The sequence below is a fragment of the Macaca nemestrina genome, chromosome 6, assembly GCF_043159975.1.
Source record: "Macaca nemestrina isolate mMacNem1 chromosome 6, mMacNem.hap1, whole genome shotgun sequence".
Taxonomy (NCBI): domain Eukaryota; kingdom Metazoa; phylum Chordata; class Mammalia; order Primates; family Cercopithecidae; genus Macaca; species Macaca nemestrina.
In genome coordinates this window covers 118,314,007-118,334,677 of record NC_092130.1, presented here as the reverse complement: position 1 = coordinate 118,334,677, position 20,671 = coordinate 118,314,007, and the positions used below count along the sequence as shown (strand labels likewise).

Below are 20,671 nucleotides of genomic sequence, written 5' to 3'. Positions count from 1 at the left end.
CTGAGGCAGGAGAATTGCTTGAACCCAGGAGACAGAGGTTGCAGTGAGCCAAGATCGTGCCATTGCTCTCCAGCCTGGGCAATAAGAGCAAAACTCCTTCTCAAAAAAAAAAATTAATTTAATAACAATAAAAAAAATAAACAAAGGCAGACCAGGCTTGGTGGCTCCTGCCTAAAATCCTACCACTTTGGGAGGCCAAGGCAGGCAGATCACCTGAATTCAGGAGTTCAAGACCACTGGATAATACGGTGAAACCCCATCTCTACTAAAAATACAAAAATTAGCTGGGCATGGTGGCACACACCTGTAATCCCAGCAACTCGGGAGGCTGAGGCAGGAGAATCGCTTGAACCCGGGAGGTGGAGGTTGCAGTGAGCTGAGATCAGGCCACTGAACCCCAGCCTGGGCGATAGAGTGAGACTCTGCCTCAAAAAAGAAAAAAAATAATTAATTAACCAAAGGCTCCTTCTCTTATATAGAAAAAAGTCAAAATTACTTCTAATAGCATAAAGATCTGTTAAGACCAGGAGTCTCACCCACTCTGTTTTACCTTCCTATCTTTTATCCCCATCCATGTTGTAAGCTATTACTAATTGTGTCTCTCCTGTGTTCTTTCTCTCTGGATTCAACCTCTTATTGCTGTTCTCTCTTCCAAATTTTTCCATTGTATGTTATTGGAATCTTAATTTCCTGGGCCATTACGAAGGGAAGACTCAAGAGTGGAACTTTTTTGAGCCAATGATCAGCATTAATTCAGCATGAAGATCAGGTGCGGTGGCTGATGCCTGTAATCCCAGCACTTTGGGAGGCAGAAGTGGGTGGATCACTTGAGGTTGGGAGTTCAAGACCAGCCTGATCAACATGGAGAAACCCCATCTCTACTAAATATACAAAATTAGCCAGGTGTGGTGGCACATGCCTGTATTCCTAGCTACTCGGGAGGCTGAGGCAGGAGAATCATTTGAACCTGGGAGGTGGAGGTTGCAGTGAGCTGAGATCACACCATTGCACTCCAGTCTGGGCAATAAGAGTGAAACTTTGTCTCAGATAAATAAATAAGTATTCAGCATAAAGGTCTCTCAGCAGAAAAAAAAAAAAAAATCTCTCAGCAGATTCCAACGTTGACTCCCAGGTGACATGAAACCCTATCCTTCCCTGAATTATTAGCATACATAAGTTATCCATCTCCAAATAAGACAACTGGAGGCAAAGGGGAATCCTAAATTGACTGAGGTTAACGCTAGATAGGGCTTATTGTGAAAATTTCACTGAGTTTCATTTCTTGCCAACTTGAGTTTGTGGTTTGAGATTCATACTACGTGTCTCCATAGATACAGAAAAAAAAGGTGTTTTTTCTGTTTTCTCACTCAACATTGACTAAAAACTTCTGTGACCTCTGATCATCAAGAAGTGTGTGGGGATTTCTCCCTACCAACAACCAATCAGTTCTGTGGTGGAATCTTCAGGGGACACCAGCATCCTTCAATTCAATTCAGATGCTATCTACCTGGTTGTTTTATCTGTGCTTCTGACTTCCTGGCTGGCTATAAATCTGAGTCCCCATGGCTCTCTCCTTGAGTTTGATTAATTTGCCAGAGTGGTTCACAGAACTCAGGGAAACACTTATGTTTACTGGTTTATTATAAAGGCTATTACATGGGAATCAGTAACAGGGAAGAAGCTTCAGGGTCCTCTTTGTACATACCACCCTCCAGGAGCCTCTACATGTTAAGCTGTCCAGAAGCTTTTCCAAACTTGTCCTTTTGGATAAAACAAATAAAAACAGACAAACAAACAACAAAAAAAACCCTTGTCTTTTGGGTTTTTATGGAGGCCTCACTACACAGGCAATAATTAAATCATTGACTTTCTGTAATTAAATCATTACAGGTGCAGTGGCTCACGCCTGTAATGCCAGCACTTTGGAAGGTCGAGGCGGACAGATCATCTGAGGTTGGGAGTTCAAGACCAGTCTGACCAATGTAAAAAGTAAAGTGGAGGTTCCTCTTCAAAGTCTTTCCTCCCCATCTAATTAGGAATAAATAGTAACTTCTCTTAGAAGAAAAATTTATTCAAAGACCTGTGCTAACATTCTTAGATATGTGCTAACTGTAATAAAGAAATCAATGTACTTTATGTTCTTAGCTCCCACAATTTAGCCTAAATATTTGCCCCGGCATGCTTATACTGGTCCAAGCAAGCATTAGGTCATAGCCTGTTTCTCTTCCTTATTTGAAGGTGTTTTTACCTTTCTCAGCATTCCACAAGTTATTTCCTTCTTCCTTTGTTCTCCTCTGCCTTTGCCTCTTTTAAAAAGTTCTTGGTGGCGGGCGCCTGTAGTTCCAACTACTCGGGAGGCTGAGGCAGGAGAATGGCGTGAACCCGGAAGGCGGAGCTTGCAGTGAGGCAAGATCACGCCACTGCACTCCAGCCTGGGTGACAGAGCGAGACTCCATCTCGGAAAAAAAAAAGAAAAAAAAAAAGTTCTAAATTGCTAGCCAATCAGGACAAATACAGAATGTAAGGTCCTGTTCCAGCCAATGGAAACTGGACACAGCAGTAGGGTGAACACATCAGGTTATAAATGACTCTGTCTCCTTTGTTGGATGTACTCTTGTGGCAAAACTGCTGGAGAGTGTACCCTTTCTGCAGAAAGTGAAAAATGGCCTTGCTGAGGAAATTATATTTATGTTCAAGTGCTATTTCTTTACGGCACCAGGGAACAAGCATTTCTAACACCAACATGGAGAAACCCCGTCTCTACTAAAAATACAAAATTAGCCAGGCGTGGTAGTGCACGCCTGTAATCCCAGTTACTTGGGAGGCTGAGGCAGGGGAATCGCTTGAATTCACCAGGTGGAGGTTGTGGTAAGCCGAGATCAGGCCATTGCACTCCAGCTCGGGCAACAAGAGTGAAACTCCGTCTCACTGCTTTGGTGATCAACTTGACCTCTAGCCTCCCTGGAGGTTGGTGGGTAAGGCTGGAAAATCTCAACCTGGAGGTTGGTGGGTGAGGCTGGAAAATCTCAACCTGGAGGTTGGTGAGTGAGGCTGGAAAATCTCAACCTTCTAATCACAAGATTGGTTCTCCAGGCAACCAACCCTATCCTAAGGCTATCCAGGAATCCCCAGCCATCAGTCAATTTACTAGCATACAAAAAGACACTTATCAGTTTAGAGATGTCAAGGATTTTAAGAGTTGCATGCCAGGAAGCTGGGACAAGACCAAATATGTATTTCATAATATCACAAGGTCCCAAACTGAACTCATGATTTCCATCTTCCATCTAACTTGTTTTTGGGCCTCAGTTAACTCAGGGAATGCCATTAACAGCCACCCAAGTGCCTAAATTAGAAACTGGGTGTCATCGCTGACTTTTTTTTCTGCCTTGTCTACACAAACATTGAAACATCACATTTTCTGAGTTTTATATCCTATTCTTGAATCTGTTTATGTTGCTCCACCACTCTCTGCTCATTCATTTATTCACTCATTCAATTCCCCATGAAACTTAGAGTGCAGTGGGTGAGGCAGATATTGAATAATCTTATTTTTTAATTTTTTTTTTTTTTTTTTTTTTGCGGCGGAGCTTCCTCTTGTTGCTCAGGCTGGAGTGTAATGGCTCAATCCGCCTCCCAGGTTCAAGCAATTCTCCTGCCTCAGTCTCCTGAGTAGCTGGGATTACAGGCACCCACAACCACACCCAGCTATATTTTGTATTTTTAGTAGAGACAGGGTTTCATCATGTTGGCCAGGCTGGTCTCTACTGGCCTCCGGTTAGCTGCCCGCCTCGGCCTCCCAAAGTGCTGGGATTACAGGCGTGAGCCACTGCGCTAGGCGAAAAAAAAATTTTTTTTTTGAGACAGGGTCTCGCTATGTTGAGCAAGCTGGTCTCTACTCCTGGCCTTGAGCAATCCTCCCGCCATGACCTCCCAAAGTGCTGGGTTACAGGCGTGAACCACCATGCCCAGCTAAATAAATTTATAAATTATTAATACCTTTAATTTATAATTATTAGTACCTTTAAATTATAATTAATTTTTAATTTAAATAATTATTTATAATTAAAAATTATAATTATGCAATAAGGGAGAGTAGGGAAACTAGGTAGGTAGTCAGTGCAGCTGTCTATAAAAGTAACATTTAGGCTGAGACTTAAAACCTTGTAAGAGCTGGTAACAGAAAGTGGGAGAGCACACATGTTCCAGGCAGAAGAAACAGTTTGCGTAATGATTTTCATCAGGGAGAATCATAGTGTGTGGGAGAAATTGAAAGGAGGCCAGCGGAGTCCCAGCCACCATCATCTTTCTCCTATTTTACCACAATAGGTTCATAGCTTCTTTATCTTCCTGTAGCCTCATTTCCTTCTCTCTTTTTCACGGGATCACAAGAAGGCTCTTTTGAAAGCATGAATCCAATCATGCCTCTCTCCTGCTTAAAAGACTTTCCAAAGCCTCCAGGATAAACATCTAATCTTCCTAGCACAGTGCTGAGGCCCTTGTGATGCAATCTCAACCCTCTCTGGGTTCCCAGCAGCCTGGGTGGTAACAGTCATTTCTCTTTGCATCTTTGGAAATGCCTTGATGTGACTTTTTTTTTTTTTTTTTTGACAGAGTCTCATTCTGTCGCCCAGGCTGGAGTGCAGTGGCATGATCTTGGCTCACTGTAACCTCCACCTCCTGGGTTCAAGTGATTCTCCTGACTCAGCCTCCAGAGTAGCTGGACTTACAGGAGTGCGTCACCATGCCCAGCTAATTTTTGTATTTTTAGTGGAGATGGGGTTTTACCATGTTGGCCAGGTTGGTCTCCAACTCCTGACCTCAGGTGATCTGCCTGCCTCGGCCTCCCAAAGTGCTGGCATTTCAGGTGTGAGCCACCGCGCCTGGCCCCTTTGTGGCTTATTTTCATCCTTGTGCTTTTCTAGTTGTGCAACAGCATCTACCTGGAAGGCCCCTGCCTCCTGGAATTCTGTCCAATTTGCCAGACTCAGCTTTTAAAGCTTTTTCTTGAAAAGCCATCCCTCAGCACCCTGTACATGCTTCTAACATAGCACCCAGCAAAACGTTTTGAAATGTTTTCACTTGACAAATATTTATTGAATGGCTACTATTGCTAGGTACTGTAGGGTAGAGCAGTAAGTGTAGATATTATGTCAGTTTTATCCCTCAGATGGTAGGAATTTGGAGGCAGAAACTATATCCTAATCATTTCTGTATCTGCAACAGATAGCACAGCAACAGCACCTAATATGAAATAAATCTGAATTGAGCTAGGGTTCAAGCCTAGGTCTGTCTAACTCCAAAGCCCATGCTCTTTCCACTGCTATGTGAAAACCAGATGAATCTAAGTCTATTAAAGTGAAAATAGTAGCATTCTTAAGACAAACGGTAGGGTAGCATGGATCATATCTAATTTATTAAGCGGTGGGTCGCTTGAGCCCAGGAGTTTGAGACCAGCCTGGGCAACATGGTGAAACCCAGTCTTTATAAAAAATACAAAAATCACTCACAGCCTGGGTAAGAGTGAGACCCTGTCTCAAAATAATAATAATAATAATAATAAAGTTTAATTTTGAAGTAGAGTAGGACCTTACTTCTAACATATACTTTTGCTTGCATTTTTTTTTTTTTTTTGAGACAGGGTCTCGCTTTGTCACCCAAGCCGGAGTGCAGAGGCATGATTTCCACTCACTGCAGCTTCCTTGACCTCCAAAAGTTCAAGCAATCCTGCCTCTGTCCCCCAAGTAGCTGGGACTACAGGCATAGGCCACCACGCCATGTTAATTTTTGTATTTTGTGTAAAGACAGGGTTTCGCCATGTTGCCCAGGCTGGTCTCGAACTCCTGAGCTGAAGCCATCCGCCAGCCTCGGCCTCCCAAAGTGCTGGGATTACAGGCCTGAGCCACCACTCCTGGACTGGAGTTTTTAAAAAGCTGATCAGTGTGAAAACAGGTCCTAGTTTCACTAAAGCTGAAGTGATCTATGACTACTCTAGTTGTGAAATTTAAAAGCTCAATACTAGACACCAAAATGAGAAGTCTTTTTAAAAAAATGTTTATTAGAATAGAGATGGTATCTTATTATGTTGCCCAGGCTGGTCTCAAACTCCTAGGCTCAAGGGATTCTCCTGCCTCAGCCTCCCAAAGTGCTGGGATTATAGGTGTGAGCCACCCAGCCCAGCCCAAATGAGAAATCTTTAGTTTTACTTCTATCTCCATTTCCTTTGATTGGCTTTTGACCATGTCATTTAGCTTATCTGCATCCCTATATGCTCATTAGACAATTAGACTCAATATTATGAGAAATATTAATTCATTCAAGTAGAGTGTTTGGGAGGGTTGCCACTTAGTTACACTGGGAAACTACAGATTCAATCAAGTTTTGGAAAAATGTGATGGATTTCCTTTCCTAAAATGGGTAACCAGAGTTAAAAGTGGAGCATGCTATGCAAAAATGAACTTGGAAACAAACCTAAGAGGATAAATAATAGGGAAATTCCACGACCTGTGTTTGCCCTTCTCTTCGACCATTCATTGGCCATACTTCATTCCTTTCACTCCAGAGCATATTAGACAGGAACAGGAAGTTGGGTTTGCAGCATGTTACCATACCTAGAGGACATAACAAACAGAATACTCCTAACCACGGTCCCATCTGTTCATTGTACATAGAATCAGGAATGAGCAAAGTAGCCCAGCGCTGGACTGGGTTCCTTCTTGTGTCACCCAGTCTTTGACAAGGTTGCAGAGAATTGTAGTTGCAGGGAGTCAACTACACCTCCAGGGTTCCCTATATTCTTTTCCATTTCTAGAGACACAGGATACAACCTATTGAAACAGATCACTCTTTTGAAACACTACAAAATACATTCTTCACCTTACCTACAAGAATTTACATGTTTACATTCTTGCTGTAGGTTTAAAATAATAAATGCCATTTATAGAGGCAGCATTTTGAAAGTCACTTATTAGAAAGAAAAATTTAAAAATTTTGCTGTTGTGATCATGTTGTATGTTCTTGTATACCTCCTAGTACAGAGGGAGAGGCAGAGAGGTGGAAGTGCCAATTAGGGAAACTGGGCCACCCATAACTGGAGCAGGGAGGAATATTTGTCAACCCATGCATCTCTTTGGATTAAGAAGCATGTAGTAAGTCTGGGTGTGGTGAGTCACGCCTTTAATCCTAGGATTTTGGGAGGCTGAGGCAGGAGGATTACTTGAGCTCAGGAGTTTGAGACCAGTCTGGGCAACAAGACCCTGTCTCTACGAAAATAAATAAATAAATAAATAAATTAAATTAAATTAAAGGAAGCGTGTAGTAAATTCTCCAGCAGTTAATATAAAAACTCCTAAAGGGATGGATGCAGTGGCTCACATCTATTATCCAAGCCCTTTGGGAGGCCAAGGCAGGAGGACAGCATGAGGCCAGGAGTTCCAGACCAGCCTGGCTAACAGAGAGAGACCTACATCTCTAAAAGAAAGAAAGAATTTGGCCAGACATGGTGGCTCATGACTGTAATTCCAGCACTTTGGGAGGCTGAGGTGGGTGGATTGCTTGAGCTCAGGAGTTTGAGACCAGCATGGGAAATATGGAAAAACTCATCTCTACCAAAAATACAAAAAAAATTTGCTGAGTGTGGTGGCATGTGTCTGTAGGCCCAGATAATCAGGAGACTGAGATAGGACGATCCCTTGAGCCTGGGAGGTGATGATTGCAGTGAGCTGAGATCACAACACTGCACTCCAGCCTGGGTAACAGAGTAAGACCCTATCTCAAAATAATAAATAAATAAAAATAAAAAGTAAGATAAAAATTTCAAAACTAAGCAGAACATGGTGACATCAACCCCTCAGCCCCCACCTGTTTTTGTTTGTTTGTTTTTTGTGTATTTTTAGACAAAGTCTCCCTCTGTAACCCAGACTGGAGTGCAGTGGCATGATCTCGGTTCCCTGAAACCTCCGCCTCCTGGGTTCGAGAGATTCTCCTGCCTCAGCCTGAGTAGCTGGGATTACAGGTGCACGCCACCATGCCCAGCTAATTTTTGTATTTTTATTAGAGACTGAGTTTCGCCATGTTGGTCAGGCTGGTCTCGAATTCCTGACTTTGTGATCTGCTCACCTCAGGCTCCCAAAGTGCTGGGATTATAGGCATGAGCCACCATGCCCTGCTGTAGCTTTTTTTCTTAAAATTTTTCTTAAAATTTTTTTTAAGTCCCCTCAGAGTGGGCACAGATGTAGCTTTTTTTTTTTTTTTTTCTTTTATAATTAGAAAAGTAGGCCGGGCACGGTGGCTCACGCCTGTAATCCCAGCACTTTGATAGGATGTGGTGGGTGGATCACCTGAGGTCAGGAGTTCAAGACCAGCCTGGCCAACACGGTGAAACCCGGTCTTTACCAAAAATACAAAAATTAGCCGGGCGTGGTGGTAGATGCCTGTAATCCCCGCTACTCAGGAGTCTGAGGCAGGAGAATCGCTTGAATCCAGGAGGCAGAGGTTGCAGTGAGCTGAGATCCTGCCCCTGCACTCCAGCCTGGGTGATAGAAAGACTCCATCTCAAAGAAAAGTAATATATGCTCTTAGCAAGTATGAAGAATTAAGATCCTCTATTTGTCTGCCATGTAGAAATAAACATTGTTAACATTTTGTTTCTAGTCTGTCAAAACTTTTCATTTGATTATACTTTTTTATTTGACAAAAATGGGATATTACATATACATTTTTGTAATCTGCCTCTCATTTTCCTTTTCTTTTTTCTTTTTTTGAGACTGAGTCTCACTCTGTCACCCAGGCCGGAGTGCAGTGGCTCAATCTTGGCTCACTGCAACCTCTGCCTCCTGGGTTTAAGCTATTCTCCTCCCTCAGCCTCCTGAGTAGCTGGTATTACAGGTACACACCACCACACCTGGTTAATTTTTGTATTTTCAGTAGAGATGGAGGTTCACTATATTGATTAGGCTGGTCTCGAACTCCTGACCTTGTGATCCGCCTGCCTTGGCCTCCCAAAGTGCCCGGATTACAGGCATGAGCCACGGCGCCCAGCCCATTTTTCTTAACAGTATGCTGTGAGCATCTTTTCATGTGACCATCTTTTAATAAATATCATTGTTAATGGTTTCATATTCCACTCTATGGTTGTAATATAATTTACTTTGTCAATTTCTTTATTGTAGACATTTAGGTTGTTTCTCTTTTTTGTGTGTGGTTTTCTTCTTTCATTTTTTTTTTTTTTTTTTTTTAAGGCTAGTCAAGTGAAGCACTGGGGGTGGAGAAGGAACAAAGAAATCTGTAACCAGTTGTCATCAATTAGTTGAAAACATCACTGCATTTGGACCACCCTATTTTTTTTTTTTTTTTTTGAGACGGAGTCTCGCTCTGTCTCCCAGACTGGAGTGCAGTGGCATGATCTTGGCTCACTGCAACCTCCTCCTCCCAGGTTCACGCCATTCTCCTGCCTCAACCTCCCGAGTAGCTGGGACTACAAGCGCCCGCCACCATGCCCAGCTAATTTTTTATATTTTCAGTAGAGACGGGGTTTCACCGTGTTAGCCAGGATGGTCCCAATCTCCTGACCTCGTGATCCGCCCGCCTCGGCCTCCCAAAGTGCTGGGATTACAGGCGTCAGTCACCATGCCCGGCCTTTGGGCCAGCCTATTTTTTTGTGGGGGATTTTAAACAAGTTATCAATGAACAGCTTCATAAATTGTTGGATGCCTCTCCTATTATTATTTAAACACACCACTGCACTCGGACCAACCTATTTTTTTGTGCGGAGTTTTAAACAAGTTATCAATGAACAGCTTCATAAATTGTTGGACACCTTTCCTATTATTATTATTATTATCTATTTTTCTTTGAGATGGAGACTTGCTCTGTCGCCCAGGCTGGAGTGCAGTGGCGTGATATGGACTCACTGCAACCTCTGCTGCCTGGGTTCAAGCGATTTGATTCACCTGCCTCAGCCTCCCAAGTAGCTGGGATTACAGGCGCCCACCACCACGCCTGGTTAATTTTTGTAGTTTATTTTTATGTTGTTTGTTTATTTATGTTTGTTTGTTTTTTGAGACAGTGTCTTGCTCTTGTTGCCCAGGCTGGAGTGCAATGGCTTGATCTCGGCTCACTGCAACCTCCACCTCCAGGGTTCAAGCGATTCTCCTGCCTCAGCCTCCCGAGCAGCTGGGATGACAGATGCCCACCACCATACCCGGCTAATTTTTTGTATTTTTAGTAGAGACGGGGTTTCACCATGTTGGCCAAGCTGGTCTTGAACTCCTGACCTAAGGTGATCCACCTGGCTCGGCCTCCCAAAGTGCTGGTATTACAGGCGTGAGCCACCGCCCCCGCGCTAATTTTTGTGGTTTTAGTAGAGATAGGGTTTCACCATCTTGGTCAGGCTGGTCTCCAACTCCCGACCTCGTGATCCACCCACCTTGGCCTCCCAAAGTGCTGGGATCACAGGCGTGAGCCACTGCTCCTGGCCTCCTATTATTTTATTAAAATAAATTCTAAGACATAAAATAACTGCTTAAAGGGTATCTTAAAGGCTTTTACATTTTTACGAAAGCCAAACTATCTTCCAGAAAGGCTTGCACATATCAAGTTTCATTCTTGATATGGTTAATGCAAATAAATGCCTATTCCTTATATCCTTTTTCTTTCTTTTTTTTTTTTTTTGAGTCAGCGTTTCACTGCTGTTGCCCAGGCTAGAGTGCAGCGGCCCAGTCTCGGCTCACTGCAACCTTCACCTCCTGGGTTCAAGCGATTCTCCTGCCTCAACCTCCGGAGTAGCTAGGATTACAGGTACCCGCCACCACGCCTGGCTAATTTTGTATTTTCAGTAGAGATGGTGTTTCACCATGCTGGTCAGGCTGGTCTCCAACTTCTGTCCTCAAATGATTCACTCACCTCGGCCTCCCCAAAGTGTTGGGATTATAGGTGTGAGCCACTACACCTGGCCGATTCCTTATATCCTCATCTAGGTTTTTGGTCTTTTTAAAATCTTTGTCAGTCTGCTATGTGAAACTGGTATATCACTGTTAATTTTATTTTCAGTTTTTCCGATTTCTAGTGAGGTGGGACATTTTTTCATAAAATTATTAAATCCCCCCCATATGTTATGTATGTATACACACACACATGACTAGCTTGTCCATGCCCTCGACTTTTATTTATTTATTTATTTTATTTGAGACAGAGTCTTGCTCTGCTGCCCAGGCTGGAGTGCAGTGACGCGATCTCGGCTCACTGCAACCTTCACCTTCGCTTCTCAGGTTCAAGCATTTCTCCTGCCTCAGCCTCCCAAATATCTGGGATTACAGGCACCCACCTCCATGCCCAGCTAATTTTTTGTATTTCTTTTTTTTTCCTCTGTCACCCAGGCTGGAGTGCAATTCCAGGATGGAGTACAATGGCGTGATTTCAGCTCACTGCAACCTCCATCTTCTGGGTTCAAGTGATTCTCCTGCGTCAGCCTCCCAAGTAGCTGGGATTATAGGCGCTCACCACCAAGCCTGGTAAATTTTGTATTTTTAGTAGAGACAGGGTTTCGCCAATGTTATGCAGGCTGGTCTCGAACTCCTGACCTCAGGTGATCCATCTGCCTAGGCCTCTCAAAGTGCTGGGATTACAGGCATGAGCGACCGCATCTGACCTAATTTTCTGTATTTTTAGTAGAGCCGGGGTTTCACCATGTTGGCCAGGCTGGTCTCAAACTCCTGACCTCAAGTGATCCGCCCGCCTCAGTCTCCCGAAGTGCTGGGATTACAGGCGTACACCACCAAGCCCAGCTATTTTTTGTATTTTTAGTAGCGATGGGGTTTCACCATGTTGGTCAAGCTGGTTTTGAACTCCTCACTTCAGGTGATGTGCCCGCCTCGGCCTCCCAAAGTGCTGGGACTAGAGGCCTGAGCCAGAGCCACCGCGCCCGGCCTTATTTATTTGAAATGGAGTTTCTGTCGCCCAGGCTGGAGTGCAGTGGCACGATCTCGGCTCACCGCAAGCTCCGCCTCCCGGGTTCACGCCTTTCTCCGGCCTCAGCCTCTCGAGTAGCTGGGACCACAGACCCCGCCACCACGCCCCGCTAAATTTTTTTGGATTTTTAGTAGGGACGGGGTTTCACCGTGTTAAACAGGATGGTCCCGATCTCCTGACCTTATGATTCGCCCGCCTCGGCCTCCCAAAGTGCTGGGATTACAGGTGTGAGCCACCGCACCCGGGCGATTTTTAATTTTTTTTGAGACAGGGTCTCACGCTGTGGCCCAGGCTTGAGTGCAGTGGCGCGATCTTGGCTCGCTGCAACTTCTCCTTCCTGGGTTCAAGCGATTCTCATACCTCACCCTCCCTAGTAGCTGGTACTAGGGATGCCCGCCACCACGCCCAGCTAATATTTGTATTTTTAGTAGAGAGGGGTTTCCGCTGTGTTCATCCGACATCAGGTGATCCTCCAGCCTCAGCCTCCTGAAGTGTTGGGATTACAAGCATGAGTCACCACAGTCGGTCCACCCTTAACTTTTTAAAAGAGTGGGTGTTATCTTTTTCTTAATAATTTGTACAGCTCTTTATATTTTATTATGCAAATAAAACATACGCTAAAGATAGTAACCGAATATATATAAATATCAACTTGCTTGTAATTTATTACAATTGTTTCTCTGTTTCACTACTAGTTCTTCGACTTTATAGTGTCTTCTGTCACATGAAAGGCCCACATTGTGTTTCCAAGTTATCAGTTTTATCTTTTTTTTGTTTACTTTTTCTTGGTTTGATATCATGCTTACAAATAAAAGCACGAGCAGGTCCTCTCCCAATACATAAGTCGCTTATACGGAAACAACGTGGTGTAGAGAAAACAAAGTGGATCAAGCCCCTAATAGACTTGTTTAAATGTGGTACAGCCAAGTCGTGGTGCCCAACTTCAATATTCCGTACTGTTAAACACGTCAATCTCAACCTGTTTCCTTATCTGCAAAATGAGCAAAATAGTACCCACCCCAGAGGGTGATACAAGCATTAAAATGCCTGGCAAGGGCAAGGCATCCAGCAAATGTTAATTCCCTTTCCTTTGCCCCGCAGAGGGCCATTATTAATTGCTCAAAGTGGCTAATTCCCGATAAAGATTAAAACAAAAGGTTGGCGACGGTAAATTTTGGTGAGTTTACACTCCACCCGTTTTTCAGGTATCTTTTAGAAACATTCCATTAAACTAAAAACCCAGTAATGCATATACAAGTACCATAAAGTTTCTACGTTATGAAGTCCTTGTGGCTTAGGGGAGGGCGAAAAGCCAAATATTTTTATTTTCCAGACTTTCCCTTTTTGAGACAACCTCCCCCCACCCTCCCTCTAAACAAATGTGACTTTTTCCCCTGGAATGCCAACCTCCCAGGTGTTAAAGTGAGGCTACGATTATAAGGCGAAAAGGTGTCACAATTAGATAAACGACTGTGAACACCATAATACTGATTTTTTAAAATCTCGAATGGGCTCTGTGGTTCTGATACTCTGACTGTTGGAATAATTCACCTACTGTAAATTTAGTAGAAAGAAAAATAATTAGCACAATTATATCTAGTAGCCATTTCTACCCTCCGAGAGTCTGGGCTTGGCTCCCAGCACGTCTGCTTTCCTCCGCCGTAGGGCTCCCGTGTGCTCCTCTCACGCCCGACACACTCCGCGTTCGCACGCCACGGTGGAGCATCCCCTCAGTCCACCCTATCGCTCCGGCGCCGGCTCGGCAGACGTTCCGCCTGCGCAGGGCTGGGCATAGGCGCGGTGTGAGCGCCGCTTCACCCAGGCCCGAGCGCGAAGCCCGAGCGGGGTACCCGGCGAAAGGCGCGCGCCGCGGCGTCTTCCGCAGCTTGAAGCTCGGAGAAGCTGCGGCGCGGCTTCGGGAGCTTAGAACTGGAGAAGACGCCGCGCCGCGCGCCACTCGAGCCTGCGCGGCCGCCTCCGGGCGCAGCACTCCTCTCTCGCCCTCCCCGCGGCCCCAACAGCCCGGACTCCGAAGCAGCCCAGGGCGGGGGAGTGCGGGAGGAGGGGCGCCTCACAGAGCGGCGGGGAATTCCCCCTTCCACCGAACGTTCCCGATTGTTCACCGTCCTCACGTCAGCAGCAGGGGGTAATCCCCGACTCCAGCTGCTCCTGACGTCACCGCGTGGAGCCACCGCCCCCCGCGCGCCCCTGCTCCGGGGCCTCCTCAAAGCCCCGCCCCCAGGCTTAGCCACGCCTTCTTCCCCCTCCCCCCAGGCGCCCGACGTAGAGGGCGGAGCTTTTTTGACCGCGGCGTGAGCGGTTGCTTGGGCCAGAAGGTTCTCTGGTGGAGGCGCTCTTCCTGGTGTCCCGCCCAGTAGGTTCGTTCGCACCGTTTCTTCCACACCCTTTCTCCCTCCTTCTCCTCGCCCCGCCTTCCCCTCTTCTCAACCCCTCTAGTTCCTTCCCCGCCTCGCCACTGTCCACGATCTCGCGAGACTTGGCCCAGAACATTGCGGATCGGGTCGGCGCCATTTTGGGACTGAGACTGGTTGTGGGGGAGGGAAAAGCGGCAAAAGGGGATTATTCAAAGTACCGAAAACCTTCTCCCGGGATCAGGCGCGTCGACACCCCCAGGCCAGGGGCACCTCTGGTGGGGCAGAAGGTAACACCGTCCTCTAGGCTCCACGCTCGAGTCCGGGGGAGAAGGGGAGTGCCCGTGTCCGTGTTGGGGTTTGAGGGGTCGGGAGCGGCGTTGGCGGCGCGAGGTGAGAGGCTGCCCGCGGACGGAGGGGCGGCGAGGGGCAAGGAGTGAGAGGGGAGGGAGGCGCGGATAGGCCCCTGTAGCTATTGACTCGGCCCGGGTGGAGCGGAGGTGGCGGTTGTGAGGAGGGGGTGGGTGGTTTAGCTCCGGCAGCTTGGTTGGGGGGTGTTTGCCGTTTGGCGGAGGCTGGGAGCGGGTCCGACGCCTTCCGTGCTCGGCCTTCCCCCGGCCTCTCGCACACGCCCGCCTGCTTTTGCACCACTACCCCTCTCAGGGCTGAGGGAGTCGAGGCCGATTTGTGGCCTTCGGCGGTTTCTTCAGCAGCGCCTTAGCTTTCCCCGCCTCTCCCAGGTCCGTGGCACTTGCCGTGGACTGGGGCGAAGGCTACTTTGTTCCTCCGAGTCTTGTGGGGTCTGAGGGGACATGTGCTTTTTTGGGAGAGAACCATTCTCCCTGTGGTTTACGAAAAGGGCCCTGTACCTTCCACCCCCTCAGTTTTGGGAGAAAGCTGTTTTCTTAATTCGAGGAAGTGGAAACCTACACCTTCTAGCCCTCTGCTCCCTCAGAAGTGGGGAAGTCTCCTCGGGAGAATTTAAGGAGCGGGTTTGCCCTACTTCTAGTTCACCTTTCTGGCCTTACTGGGGGAATATGCCTCCTCTGGTAGACGTTCTAATTTGGAGGGAGCCTTCTTTTCTTTACATTTGTTATTCTCTGAGTTACATTTGCTAATGCTCCGTGGCAACACACCTGTCTTCGTTTTCCTTGGTACATCGAAGAGGGTTGGAGAAGATCTTTTGTAAGATTAAGTGACGGTTTCATAGTTTCAAATGTATTCAAGAAGTATAAGAGGGTTTGCTTATATAATTCCCCAATATTGGATCTGCACCCCTTCCCAGGTGAAATCTGCCCTTGCCCTCCATAATACCGTCACCTACCGTTTTTACCTCCCTCTACTCCGATGTCTTTTTCATTCAGTAGACTTTTATCGGGTGCTTGCTTGGGTAAAGCCGTTTTCCAGGCTCCTGTAAGGTTATACAGAAGTGATTTTCTCTCCAGAGGTTGACTTTTTAAGTTGGGGATTGATTTTTTTAGCTCAAAATCAAAACTCAGTATATAATTTTTTTTTAATAACTTTTACAGGTGAATGAATTACTCAGATATGAAGATCATCTTCTAGGTTTTGTGTAGAAGGCCCCGGATATTTTAAGTGGCCATTTTGGATTTACAATGTTTTTGGATAATTTTGCCCCAGAAGTTTATTAAAATTGGCAAGAATCGTCTATGAAGTGAATTGATAGTAGTGAACAATTCAGCAAGCTACTTAAAAAGAGACCCAGGCAGCATTTCTTCAGTATTTTGGTTCAAACGGATTATATAACTGGTTACAGTATTTCAGCTGGTGGTAATTTTTGCCTTCCCCCTCCCCCACCCCGTTGTTGGGGTTCTTCAGCCGAAACTGAGAGACGTTGATTTGTGTACTGAGTAGTTTCAGCAGTTTCAAATGACTGAGTATTGCTGAAGTTTCATGGCAGTTTATTTTTACCTTTATTGAAAGTTTTAGGAATTTTTGACTTCAGCTCTTTCGTGTTACAATGGGACACTTTTTCTAAATGAAGACATTAAAAGAATACCGAATTTTTTTCCTTTTATCTTTTATTTACGTAGAAATTTAAGATGTTGCAGTTTCCCGGCAGCATGGTAGTGTTGAGATAGCTATGTGTGTCTGTATATGCTGATATTTAGGAATGCTCTTCAGATGTGAAATTTTCTTTTTGTTTTTGCTTTTTGGCTCGTAAATTGGATATTTCATCTGGAGTGGACAAGTACAACAGTGGCAAGTACATGGAATAATAAAGAAGACTTTGATCTTAAATCTAAAGAACTTGGCTAATTCGGGAGATAGCCATATGAAAACTTTAAAACAGAAGTATGGGTAGCTGACTTGAAGTAACTCTATGTCAAATAGTCATAGGTTAAGTATCTTCAAAGAACTTCGATATTATTTCAGAGGATACAAAATAAAAATACAAACTGGAAAACAAAGATTACAAAGAAAAAACCAACACCTTCCTGTGCAGTCCTGTTGGAATTTGTAAGTACTTTTATGGTGAGCAAATGAAATGTTCGTTTGTAAACTGTAATGGGAGTCGAGTTTATCCTATGTTATTCTTGGAAGCCTTTCAGTTTCTTGCAGTAATAGTGCTTGGTTTCAGTTTCCTTGACAGTCTGAAAACAGCTATTAACCATTGTCTGAGTAAACTGAAATTCAGAAAAAACCTTTAAAGCTTAGGAATTTTTCAGATTCAAACAGTCCTGAGCTACAGGTTTTTGTGCTTTTTAAGTAAAAAGCTAAATTCGTCTGGCCAGTATGTATTGCTTTAGGCTTTGAGGATTCATTCATAGTGGTAGAAAGGTAGGAAAAAATGCAACAAATAATTCACCACGTGCCTTTTTAGCCAGTTTGCATTCTAAATGCATGTGCCTTGATAGCCAGTTTACTTTTCAAATGTGAGTTTAGACTGCATTCGAACTGCTGTTTAGTGTTGCATTTGGGGTTACATAGTTTGGTTATATTACAGGTAGTAGTTTTTAATGTATTTCATGAACTAGCTTGTTTTAAGGCATAACTGTTCCTAACATATTAATCCGTTATAGAAATTACGTTTTTGAAATAGTTTTGTTGAAATGGTTTTGTATTTCAGATTATTTCTTAATTAAGACTTTACTTTCAAAAAAGGAGGGTATTACCAGGACCAGCAGCTCAGAGGAACTGAGCAAGCTGAATTAAGAACCTTTAAGTAACTTAAGAAAATATGAGTATACTTTTTTTTCACTCGATGTTATGCTGGCCTAAGTTTATAAATAAAGCTTTTTTTTAAAAAAATGTTGTGAATATTAATTGCTATAATAGAAATTGTTTTGACAGGTGGGAGAGTTATCTTTTAATGTTTGTATTTTTCAGGATTAAATGGTGTTTTTAGTTACCATTAGTTACTACGTTTAATTTTTCAGTGAATCACAGGCATTTAGTGTTTTTTAAAGAGATACACTAAAATTTAATTTTTTTCCTCTTTGACTACTGACAAAATTTAATTTTTAGGCAATTAATATTAGTGAACACATGAGTATAACTCAAATTAGAGGGTTATTTCAATTGTCTTTCTGAGACGAAAGACTATTTTTTTTTTTTTTTTTTTTTTTGAGACGGAGTCTCGCTTTGTGGTCCAGGCTGGAGTGCAGTGGCCGGATCTCAGCTCACTGCAAGCTCCGCCTCCCGGGTTTACGCCATTCTCCTGCCTCAGCCTCCCGAGTAGCTGGGACTACAGGCACCCGCCACCTCGCCGGCTAGTTTTTTGTATTTTTTTTTTTTTTTAGTAGAGACGGGGTTTCACCGTGTTAGCCAGGATGGTCTCGATCTCCTGACCTCGTGATCCGCCCGTCTCGGCCTCCCAAAGTGCTGGGATTACAGGCTTGAGCCACCGCGCCCGGCCAATTTTTTTTTTTTTTTGAGACGGAGTTTTGCTCTTGTTGCCAAGGATGGAGTGCAATGGCATGGTCTTGGCTCACCGCAGCCTCCGCCTCCCGGGTTCAAGCGATTCTCCTGCCTCAGCCTCCCAAGTAGCTGGGATTATTCTGACACTACTGCTTAGGAATAACAATATCAGTAACGGCAATTTAGAAGCCCGCCACCAGGCTCGACTAATTTTTTGTTTTTGTTTTTATAGAGACAGGTTTTCACCATGTTGGTCAGGCTGGCCTCGAACCCCTGACCTCAGGTGATCCTTGTGCCTTGGCCTCCCAAAGTGCTGGGATTACAGGCCTGAGCCCATGTGCCAGGCCGAAATTGTAATTTTTGAACCCTTTACCAGAATGGCCTAACCTAATAACTTGTCAGTTGCTTATTTTGAACGAATTTTTTTTTTTTTTTTTTTTGCTTAAACTGTTGAATCCTGCTAGTCCCCATGGAGCAAAAGTGGTAGTAAAAAATACAGTTTTTTTTCCCCTTGAAATTGATGTTAGAGAGTTCAGTAATTCCCTTTGTCATAGTAGATTAGGTTATATGTGTTTTCGGTCAGACCTGTGTGTAGTAGTTCTAATTGTCTACCTTGATTTATAAAATTGGTGAGAACATTCCACACCTTTTCACCTGGGAGAGCCTGTATTTTGTTCATTCCTCAATTCAGTGACTTCTCAAGTTACTTAAGAATATACATCTTAAATATGATTAAGAAGTTGAGCTGGAGTCAGACGATCATTATTCCTAGAAAACTGTATAATATTTATTCGTGATTATTTTTTTCTTTTCTTTTTTTTTTTTTTTTGAGACAGTCTTGCTCTGTCGTGTGCCCAGGCTGGAGTGCATTGGCACAATCTCAGCTCACTGCAACCTCCGCTCCTGGGTTCAAGCGATTCTGCCTCAGCCTACCAAGTAGCTTGGATTACAGGCGCCCACCACCACGCCCGGCTAATTTTTTGTATTTTTAGTAGGGACAGGGTTTCACCATGTTGGTCAGGCTGGCCTTGAACTCCTGCTGGAATTACAGGCATGAACCACTGCGTCCAGCCTTGTTTTCTTCTAAATTGCCGTTATTGGTATTGTTACCCCTAAGCAGTAATGTCAGAATAAAGATTACTCCAGAGATCAGAGTTTTTAACAATTAACTTTAATCTGTGAATAGTCTTAACATTTGTGAACTTAGCTTACAGCAGTTCTTCAAGGATAGATTTACTTGAACATTTTGACAGATATCTTCAGTATTTTATTTTCTGGAGATTGAAATAAGTAATTCCACCCGTTGGTAATTGGAACTATTGCTGGACTGCTGATTTTTCCCCAGAAGTTACACCACTTTTCCTTTTCTTTCCTACTCTTTATATTTTCCTTTTTTCTCCCTTTGTAAACTGTAGTTCTAAAAATAATAATCATAGTGGCTAACATTTATAGATGATGATGGTGTCATATGTTTTGCTGTGTAATTTATGTGGCATATTTTAGTTAATTCTTAATCCCGTAAGGAAAGTACTATTATAGTCACTGTGGTACTGATGAGAAAATTAGGATTTAGGGAGGCTGAGACTGGGAGAAAGTTACTTTGTTAGAATTGTAATCTTGACCAAATAAATGTTCAAGCAGTCTGACTCCAGAGCACATACTCAGCACTATGCCATACTTACACTGCTTTCTTGGGGATTTTACTTTGCTAATTCATTTATTTGAACATTATCTTTGATATTTTTGTTTTTCTTTTCATGTACTGCTTCTCTCTGGTTGATGTCGATTACAGACTACTGATGGAGTTTGGTAATAAACTAAGAGATACTACTGTTTTGCTATTTGCTAGTAACTATTTGAGTGATATCTTTGGTTAGCTAAAATTAAATTGTGTGTGTGTGTTTGAGACAGGGTCTTGCTCTCTCACCCAGATTGGAGTGTAATGGTGGGATTGTAGCTCAGGCAACCTCGAACTCCTGGGGTCAAGGGTTCCTCCTGTCTTGGCCTCCCAAAGTGCTGGGATTATAGGTGTGAGCCACAAGTGCCTGGCCTTGTATTTTTCTTTCACCCGTAACCTCTTTCCACAGGCATGGAGCTAAATGCATAGCTTTGTTTTACCTAGTCTTTTTGTTTTTGTTTTTTGGGTATTTTTGAGACAGAGTTTTGTACTTGTTGCCCAGGCTGGAGTGCAATGGCATGAACTCGGCTCACTGCAACCTCTGCCTCCCCAGTTCAAGCGATTCTCCTGCCTCAGCCTCCTGAGTAGCTGGGATAACAGGCATGTGCCACCAGGCCTGGCTGATACTGTATTTTTAGAAGACAGGATTTCACCATGTTGGTCAGACTGTTCTTGAACTCCTGACCTCAGATGTCTGCTCGCCTCCCCCTCCCAAAGTGCTAGGATTATGGGAGTGAGCCACTGGGCCCAGCCCCTTGTCTTTGTTTTTGAA

General features: G+C 44.2%; 1 protein-coding gene and 1 long non-coding RNA gene across 6 annotated transcripts in view; one reads left to right on the top strand and one right to left on the bottom strand.

The window, feature by feature from the left end:
* Positions 1-12,608: 12,608 nt before the first annotated feature.
* On the bottom strand, positions 12,609-14,086 carry LOC139363876 (uncharacterized). Its single transcript, XR_011624992.1, has 2 exons — positions 13,581-14,086; positions 12,609-12,958 (listed from the first exon to the last, which is right to left on the bottom strand). It is a non-coding gene; the product is annotated as an uncharacterized lncRNA (long non-coding RNA).
* A 124-nt stretch (positions 14,087-14,210) lies between these two features.
* The window catches only part of LOC105499412 (GC-rich promoter binding protein 1), an 88,262-nt gene continuing 81,801 nt past the window's right edge, over positions 14,211-20,671 (top strand). The window contains exons 1-2 of one of the 5 annotated variants that reach the window (XM_011771970.2): positions 14,211-14,345; positions 15,869-16,820. The gene's annotated coding sequence lies outside the window, so the exon portion shown is untranslated. Of the gene's footprint in view, positions 14,346-14,460; positions 14,733-15,868; positions 16,821-20,671 lie in introns of those variants that run through there. The other 4 variants (XM_011771968.2, XM_011771969.3, XM_011771971.2 and 1 more) reach the window with 4 other exon arrangements.